Source organism: Leucoraja erinacea, chromosome 19 (assembly GCF_028641065.1).
Source record: "Leucoraja erinacea ecotype New England chromosome 19, Leri_hhj_1, whole genome shotgun sequence".
Taxonomy (NCBI): Eukaryota; Metazoa; Chordata; class Chondrichthyes; order Rajiformes; family Rajidae; genus Leucoraja; species Leucoraja erinaceus.
This window is the reverse complement of record NC_073395.1, coordinates 7108847-7118848: the sequence shown is the minus strand read 5'-3', so window position 1 is coordinate 7118848 and position 10002 is coordinate 7108847.

Below are 10002 nucleotides of genomic sequence, written 5' to 3'. Positions count from 1 at the left end.
CTCTCCCCCCCCCCCCTCCCCTCTCTTCCCCCCCCCCCCTCCTCTCTCTTCCCCCCCCCCCCTTCCTCTCCTCCCCTCCCCCCCCCCCTCTCTCTCTTCCCCCCCCCCTCCCCCCCCCCCCCCCCCTCTCTTCTCCCCCTCTCTCTCCCTCCTCTCTCTTCCCCCCCCCTCCCTCTCCCCCCCCCCCTCTCTCCCCTCTCTTCCCCCCCCCCCCCTCTCCCCCCCCCCACCCCCCCCCACACTATCTCCCCCCCCCCTCTCTCTCTTCTCCCCCCCCCCCCCCTCTCTCCCCCCCCCCTCCCCCTCCCCCCTCTCCCCCCCCTCCCCTCCTCTCCTCCCCCCACCTCCTCTCCACCCCTCCCCCCCCCTGCCATAATTCCTCTCTCCACTCCCCCCTCTTCCCCCCTCCTCTCCTCTCTCCTCCTCCCCCATCTCTCCCCCCCCCCCCCTCCCTCTCCTCTTCCCCCCCCCCCCCCCCCTCTCTTTCCCCCTCCCCCCCCCCCCTCTCTTCCCCCCCTCCTCTCCCCCCCTCCCTCCCCCCCCTCCTCTTCTCTCCCCCTTCCCTATCCCCCCCCCTCTCTCCCCCCATCCTCTGTCCCCAACCTCCCTTTTTCCCCCCCTCTCTCCCCCTCCGCTCTCCCCCCTCCCTCCTCATGCCTGCATCTCCTCCTCTTTTCCCCTGCCCCCCCCTTCTCTCGCGCCTCCCTAGCCTACTTGTCCCCATGTTTCAGAGGTCTTTCATGGCATTGCTATGCATTGCCACAGATTTGTGTGTGGGTGGGGGTGGGGGTGGGGGGGGGGGGGGAGTTGGCCCGGGAGCAAGAGTTGATTTGAGAGATTATCTGCTCTTACATGGAGGTCACAGCTGTGGGCCACAATATTTTACAGTGGTAGATAGACCAGAGAATCCCATTACCGTCCCGGGAAGCTTCTGTTCTGTGTGTGACGTGGGGAGGTTGCTGGATTAGAACCTGCGACCCATTTCTGAAAACATTTGGCTGAAGCCCTAACGCTGAACCTTGCGTGGTTTTAGAGCAGTACTTGGGAACCAGTAATAGTTCCTGACCATATTCTGTGTCGAATGTGTAACAGCATCAAGGCACCTGTTGGTCCATGAGTTGTGACCCCTGCTACCATGTGTCCACTTTGATCTGTCCGGGCTAATCCTCACCCAATTTAGCCACTCGAGGTGAAATCTCAATTGCAGATTTGAAAACAAACGTTTTTAAAGACTATAAAAGAAGGCACGGCAGCTTTATCTCCGATTGAAGGACAAACTGAGAACTCTGATAATCACTGAACGAAACAGGTGCAGTGGATAAAGCTCGTGTGGGTTTGCACAGATTGATAGAGGCCCTGGTTTCAGTAAGAATCAGTAGCTGTGACCAGAGGTGTAAGGGGAAGGTAGTGATACGAAATAACTTTATTCTCTCCTTCCCCCTCCCCTCCCCTTCTGCTCCCCCCCTTCCCTCCCCCCTTTCTCTCTCTGCCTTCTCCCCTTCTCACTCTCTCCCCCCCCTCCCCCTTCTCCCCTTCTCACTCTCTTCCCTTCTCCCCCCCCTCCCCCCCCCTCCCCTTCTCACTCTCCCCCCCCCCCCCCTTCTCTCCCCCTTCTCCCCCCCCTCCCCCTTCTCCCCTCCCCCCCCCCCTTCTCTCCCCCCCTCCCCCCCTTCTCCCCCTCCCCCCTCTTTCTCCCCCCTCCCCCCTCCCCCCCTTCTCCCCCCCTCTCCCCCCTCCCTTCTCTCTGCCTTCTCGCTGCCTTCTCGCCCCCCCCCCTCCCCCCTTCTCACTCTCCCTCCCCCTTCACCTCCCCTTCTCCCTTCACCCCCCCCCTCCTCCTTCTACCCCTCCCTCTTTACCCCTTCCTCTCCAGCCCCCTCCTCATTCCCATTCCCCCCCCCCCCCTCTCCTCCTTACTCCAGCATTTTGTGCCTTCTAAAGGGCAAGTAAGGCTGTTTTTTGCAGTGACTGGTGTGCATTGCTCTCAATAATGAGGCTGGGGTTCAGCTATAGTGATGGGCATTGAAGTTGGTCTCCATGTGACGACTCTGCATAAGATAGTCCGGTGGCACGTACGTGTGGAATTTGTGAGATACATGGTGATCAGTGTCCTGCATTCGCACCTGACCCACTTTGTCACCAGCCGTCTGTGTTCTGCTGCCCGTCTAGACATTTTGTGAACAAAGGGAGGTGTTGGGGAAGATGATTGTGAAACTGCTTCTGCTGCAATGTTTTGCAATTTGATGACAATGACATAATTTCTCTGGATTTAATTAACTTTCTTGGTTGGCGGAGGCATTGCAGGTTCCAACAAGTCTGTGAATAACAATGAGAGACCAAGCCCTTCTCCGGGTGCAGCAGCATCTATGGAGCGAAGGAACTAGGCAACGTTGCTTATTTCCTTCGCTCCATAGATGCTGCTGCACCCGCTGAGTTTCTCCAGCATTTTTGTGTACCTATCCATATGCTTGTCTTTTTCTTAAACGTTGGGATAGTCCCAGCCGCAACTACTTCCTCTGGCAGCTTGTTCCATACACCCACCACCCTTGGTGCGAAAAGGTTACCACCCAAATTCCTATTCAAATCTTTTCCCCTTCACCTTAAACCTATGTCCTCTGGTCCTCGATTCACCTACTCTGGGCAAGAGACACTGTGCTTCCACCCGATCTATTTGTCTCATGATTTCATACACCTTGATAAGACCCCTTCCCTCCCCTTCATCCTCCTGCGCTCCAAGAAATAGAGTCCCAGCCTCCTCAACCTTTCCCAATAGCTCAGACCGTCGAGTCCGGGAAACGTCCTCGTAAATCTTCTCTGTGCCCTTTCCAGCTCCTCGCCTTCCCTATGCCTCCAGACCAAATCTGTAAAAGAATGGTGCCCCCTCCCACTCCACCCCCTCCTCTGTTCTGGATCTGAATTCTCACGTCTCTTTCCCCCCCTGACTCTCCTCCCTCATCCCTTAATGACCCTGGAATGTTGTTGACATAAGGAACTGCAGATGGTGGAATCTTGAGCAAAACTCAGCGAGCCAGGCAGCATCTGTGAAGGGAATGGACAGACGACTTTTCAAGACTTAGTCTGAAGAACCAACCCGATACGCCCATCTATTCCCTCCGCAGATGTTGCCTGCCCAATGAGTTCCTCCAGCACTATACCCGGATCGAGGGGACTGTGGAACCTGACTAACTGGAGGATTCACACCCTGCTAGTTCTATAATTGCCGCGAGCGAGATATCTAGAAATAGAAGGGTGTGAGTCCTCCCGTTAGTCTGGTTGGCCACTGAAAAGCTGCAGTCAAGTTAAGAGGCAGAAGATGATTAATATCAAGAGATTTTGATCATTCATAAGCGATAGGGGTAGAATTAGGCCATTCGGCCCAACAAGTCTGCCATTCACTCGTGGCTGATCTATCTTATCCTCTCAACCCCATTCTCCTGCCTTCTCGCCAAACCCCTGACACCCGTACTAATCAAGAATATATCTATCTATCTCTGCCTTAAAAATACTTATTGACTTGGCCTCCACAGCCTTCTGCGGCAATGGATTCCACAGATTCACCACCCTCTGACCAAAGAGGTTAACCAGGAACATAGACAATAGGTACAGGAGCAGGCCATTCGGCCCTTCGAGCCAGCACCGCCATTCAATGTGATCATGGCTGATCATCCCCAGTCAGTACCCCGTTCCTGCTTTCTCCCCGTATCCATTGATGCCGTTAGCCCGAAGACCTAAATCTAACTCTCTCTTGAAAACGTCCAGGGAATTGGCCTCCACTGCCTTCTGTGACAATGAATTCCACAGATTCACAACTCTCTTCCTCATCTCAGTCCTAAATGGCCTACCCCTTATTCTTAAACTGTGTGACCCTTGGTTCTGGACTCCCTCAACATTGGGAGCCCCACACAAAGAGCTCCCTAAATTAGATGGTGTTAGCTATAATGAGAGGTTGGACATCAGTGGACTGTGGGTGCATGGAATGTGCTGCTAGGGGCGGGAGGAAGTGAAGGCAGATACAAGAGCGACATTTCAGAGGCATTTTTTATCAGCCAGAGGACATTTTGGGTCGGGACCCTTCTTTAAGACTAGAGTAGAGGGGAGAGGCATGTGGATACAGAGGGAGATTGGAACATTAGCCGACTGAGTCCACGCCAGCCAGTGCTCACCTGCACACTGGTTCTATCCTACACTCGGGACAATTTACAGAGGCCAATTAACCTGCAAACCTGCGAGTTATTGGAATGTGGGAGGAAACCGCAACACCCGGAGACAACTCAAGTGGTCATCAGAAGAAGGTATAAACTCAGTACAGCTAGCACCCGTGGTCAGGATCGAACCCAGGTCTCTGGCGATGAGAGGCAGCAACTCTATCGCTGCAACACCTGTGCAGGCACGGGGAGGTTAGTTTAACCTGGCAACATGTTCAGCATGGACATTGTGGGCCGAAGGGCCTGTTCCTGTGCTGTAGTGCTCCATGTTCAACGTTATCTTTGGAGTTATGAAGTACATGAAACTGAGCGGTAGAGTCCAACCCTTCACCGCTGTTCAATGATGCATTGCAATTGCATTCTTCTTGTGAAATGTACTTTCAATGACATCATTTCACAGGATGTCACAAGGCACACTAATAGCCGAAAGCCCCTCTTAAAAGAACTGGTTTTACAAAATGAAGTGTTTATACTTCAGGGCGAAATAGTGAGTCAGCATTTCTCAGTTACTTCCAGAGGTGTAAGCAGGAGTGTAATGTTGAGGCTCTCTCTATAAAGTGCTGGTCAGGCTGCATTTGGAGCATTGTGAGCAATTCTGGGCACCATATCTGAGGAAGGATGTGCTGGCTCTGGAGGAGGTGCAGAGGAGGTTTACCAGAATGGTCCCAGCAATGAGTGGGTTAGCATATGATGAGCGTTTGTCGGCACTGGGCCTGTATTCGCTGGAGTTTAGAAGAATGAGGGGGGGGATCTCATTGAAACATACTGAATTGTGAAAGGCTTGGATAGAGTGGATGTGGAGAGGATGTTTCCACTAGTGGGAGAGTCGAGGACCAAACGTCATAGCCTCAGAATTAAAGGACGTTCCTTTAAGGAGATGAGGAGGAATTTCTTTGGTCAGAGGGTGGTGAATCTGCGGAAATCTTTGCCACAGAAGGCTGTGGAGGCCAAGTCAATTAGTATTTTTAAGGCAGAGATAGATAGATTCTGGATTAGTACGGGTGTCGGGGGTTATGGGGAGAAAGTAAGTAAGTAAGTTTATTGGCCAAGTATTCACATACAAGGAATTTGCCTTGGTGCTCCACCCACAAGTAACAACATGACAACAGTGACAGTTACAAATGACTCGGAAAACACTAAACATTAATAATAAGAAAGCATTAATGATAAAACACCATTGATCAAGCATGTGAAGGCCAGAGAATGGTGCTGGGAGGGAGAGATACATCAGCTCTGTTTGAAATGCGGAGTGGACTTGATGGGCCGAATGGCCTCATTCTGCTCCTATTACTTATGACTTTCTGAAATCGGTGATCATTCATCAGACGATACATTCCATTGAATTTTCGGATGCTTCCTGCCATCGTTTCCCATTGTTGAAGTTGGTAGATAACTGTGGCCTTGCATTTCAGCCAATATTCTCTATGTAGAAAATCTATGGAATTCGAACAAAACTTCAGGTGAATATAAAGGAAGAGCAAGTTCAATATAATATTTTTGGAAATTTCCCAACAATGGTTTGTTTTTTCCTGGGGCTTATTGTAAATAATGACAAGATAGAAAATGAGGTAAAGTTCCCCTTTAGTTTTATAAACCCACTATCTAGAGGACTTTTAATAGCAGTTATTGTTAATAATATGTATGAATTATCATAATATATAATGTGTGTGTGTATACGATCAGCCATGATCACAATGAATGGCGGTGCTGGCTCAAAGGGCCGAATGGCCTCACACTACCTATATTCTATGTTTTTCTAATATTATGGACTATAAATAATAACAATTAATTATTCATATTAAATAAATGAGGGTGGCACAGAAGTAGAGTTGCTGCCTCACAGCGCCAGAGACCCAGGTTCGATCCTGACTACGGGTGCTGTCTGTACGGAGTTTGTACGTTCTCCCCGTGACCTGCGTGGGTTTCTGAGAACTTTGGTTTCCTCCCACACTCCAAAGGTACAGGTTTGTCGGTTAATTGGTTTGGTATACATGTAGACATTGTCCCGTGTGTGAAGGATAGTGTTCACGTGCGGGGATCGCTGGTCGGGACAGACCCGTTGGGCCGAAGGGCCTGTTTCCACGATGTATCTCTAAACTAAGTAGATTGGTCTTAAAAATTGAATTAAAACAATTGCATTAAATGTTGTCAAAATAGTTATTTTTTAATATGCCGCTATATTTTCACTGTCTATATCTTATGCCAAATAATTGAATGCGATTTTAAAAATTACCCTCGGAATTTTTTTGTCATATTTAGCGGTAGGCAATTTATTTATCTTCCATTGGAGCTCATAAAATTCATTTAGGGAGAAATTAAATTGTGGATTAACTATTTAGCAACACTGTTTTCAAAGAAATTGTTCAATTTAAATATCAAAAGGAGCTTGGTATTGGACAGGAAGTCACACTGTGCAGCATATTTGATTTCCATTCTGTTGAGGCAAGATATAATTGAATGAAAGAATTGGGATCTGGTGTGTGAATCATAAAAGTGAAAGGCAGCGTTATCACCCAGCAACAATAAACTCACACCGGCAGTCAGTTTACGATGTGTAGGAAGGAACTGCAGATGCTGATTTACACCCAAGATGCTGGAGTAACTCAGCGGGTCAGGCAGCATCTCTGGAGAAAAGGAATAGGTGACATTTTGGATCGACCTAAAACGTCACCTAGTATTTGAATTTTTGAATTGAATTTGAATTTGATTCCTTTATTATCATCCAGACCTTTCAGTCTGAACGAAATGTCGTTGCCTGCAGTCATACACAATAATAATAAATAACAAAACACACAATAAACACAAATTAACATCCACCACAGTGAGTTCACCAAGCACCTCCTCGCTGTGATGGAGGCAAAAGTCTTAGTGTTTCTTTTCCCCAGAGTTGCCGCCTGTCCTGCTGAGTTATTCCAGCATTTTGTGACTATCTTAGCCAGTTTACCATGTCTGTTGGAGTAAAATCTTCTCTTAGTTTTAGCTACTCGTCTCACAGACCTCACAGTGCTCTCTATACTCCTCTTGTCAAATCTATCATAAATTTGCTGCTGTTTTGAGGAGTATTTTTACTCTTCACTCTTGCCCAGCCTCAAACCCCTGTCCCACGGTACGAGTTCATTCCAAGAGCTCTCCCCTCTCCCGAGTTTGCCCTGATTCGAACTCGGAGATTTAAGGGCCTGTCCCACCAGCATGCGACTGCATGCGTCTAGCGCGACCAAACGTGGTGGCTTGAGGCTTACGGCCTCGCGGGGCCGGTCCCACTTCCAACCGTGGAGTCGTCTGGAGTTGTGCGGGGCTGGTCCTGACATCATACTCACCAATCAGCTGGGCAGGAGGCGGGCCGACTGAATTTGGACGTCAAACGGCGTTGGGCGGTTATGTCATCACGTAACGGCACGCCGGACGGTGACGTCATCATGCCACGCGCTAGGCGTACGCAGTCACGACGGCTGCGGACCGTTTCAGTGTCGGTTTTTCGGAGCCCCGCGCGATGTCGGGACCAGCTCCGCACAACTCCATACGGCTCTGGCGATCGAAGTGGGACCGGCCCCGTGAGGCTGTACAGCTCAAGCGACCACGTTAGGTCGCGCTAGACGCATGCTGGTGGGACAGGCCCTTAATGGTAATGGCCACTCGTCGGTACTCGGTGCTCTCATGGACATTTTTCATCATGTTGAAAAATCTTCACCAGTCTTCCCGTGCTTACCTGCCGTTAGCGAGTCTTCCCGAGTACCTGCCGTTAACGCTAAGAAACGTCCCCGAGCTCCGACGCACCCGCTACGTTCATTCTCCGTGCTTACCACGAGTTTGGTTTTTTTTTAAACTCGGGAGAGCTCTTGGAATGAACTTGTACTGTGGGACAGGGCTTTCAAGGGTTGATATCGCAGTTTGCTGTTAACTTTTATTATTGTTGTTTGTAGCTAACGATGTTTATTTTCCTTTGAAGTTTGGAGGCTGTTGTAACACGGTTGAACGAGCCGCAGCCACATAGCTGAGTTTTATTGCTGCCTTTGTGACCAAGCTGGAATATTGCCTACAGAATTAAATCAGCAACCACATCACATAATAAAAATAATAATAATAATAATATCTTTTATTGTCATTGCACAGTGCAACGAGATTTGGTATGCAGCTTCCATCCGATGTCTTAACTTAACTAATAAAATGTAGATTCAGATACCCTGAGAACATGGATTGTAAAAGAACAGTAAAATAGTCAAAACAGTTCAAACAGACAGTTCAAAGTGCAGATGTGTCAGTGCGACAAGACAGTCCATGGGGGTGGGGGGCACTCAGCAGGGCCGGTTCAGAGCCGCTATAGCTCTGGGAATAAAGCTGTTCCTGAGTCTGGAGGCTGGGTGGCAGTGAGACCTTCAGGAGATTTTCATTGAGTTAGGAAGTTTAGTTTAGAGAAACTAAATGGAAAAAGGCCCTTCGGCCCAGCGAGTGCATGCTGACCGTCTCACTGATCCAACTTTTTCATCCGCTCCCTACGCACTAGAGGCAATTTACAGAGGCCAATTAACCCTCAAGGGCCTGTCCCACTTGGCCGATTATTTTCGGCAACTGTCGGCGTCATATCGCCGTCGCCGAAGATTTTGAACATTTCAAAATCCAGCGGAGACCAAAAAAAAAGTTGCGACACTTGAAAAAACATCGCACGTCACACGTCATCACGGCCCCGTCACTGCCACTAATTTTTCGGTGACCTGACATGCAGTCGCCGAAAAAAATTGCCAAGTGGGACAGGCCCTTTAAAGTCTATGGGATGTGGGAGGAAACCAGAGCTCCCGGAACAAATCTTTGCAATTATAGGGAGAGCGCGCAAACTCCACGCAAACAGCACCCGAGGTCGGAATCGAACCCAGTTCTTTGGCAGCGTGGGACAGCAGCTCTACCAGCTGGTTGCGGCTGTCTTTCAGAGGCAGTAGGGGTAGAGGGCAATTGTGGCTGAGAAACAATAGAAAATAAAATATTTAAAACTCCAGGTGGATATAACGTAGGCTGTTAGATGAATTAATGGCACAAGATGTTCAAAATGTGAGCGCAAGTGTGTTTTATTATCATGCGTCCAAAATCAGAACAATACAACTCTTACACGCAGCAGCAGCAGGTTTGTAAACCGTTCTTAACACAACAAACAAACAAATAGTTCAATAAATTAAAAAAAGATCGAATAATGGGTCAAAACAAAACCTAAAGTCTTCAAGAAGTTTGAAGAAGGGTTTCGGCCCGAAACGTTACCCATTTCCTTCGCTCCATAGATGCTGCTGCACCCGCTGAGTTTCTCCAGCATTTTTGTGTACCAAAGCCCAAAGTCGCCAGGCAGTTCGTGGTTCAAAGTTGAATTAGAGTTTGTAGGATTACTGGCCTGATTGTTTGTCAATCTGAACGTTAGTTTTCAGACTACTGTACCGACCGTCTCCAACTGCTTCGGTTTCCTCCCACACTCCAAAGACGTGCAGGTTTGTAGATAGATTGGCTTGGGTAAAATTGTAAATTGTCCCTAGTGTATAGGATAGTGCTGGTGTACAGGGATCGCTGGTTGGCACGGACACTGTGAGCCTCCCCTCTCCCCTCTACTCTAGTGGTAAAGAAGGGTCCCGATGCTGTTTGGTCTGTCCAACACCTGTTGACCTCCCGAGATGTCTGTCTGTCGGGGAATGTTGAGCACATGCTGGGGGACTCGCTGAATCTCGGTGCTGCCAACGCCAAGGCTCTGTGGGGGAGGACCACAGTCTAGGGTGTTTCTGCTGCTGGACATTGAGGTGCAGTGTGTGGTGGGGACAACACTCAT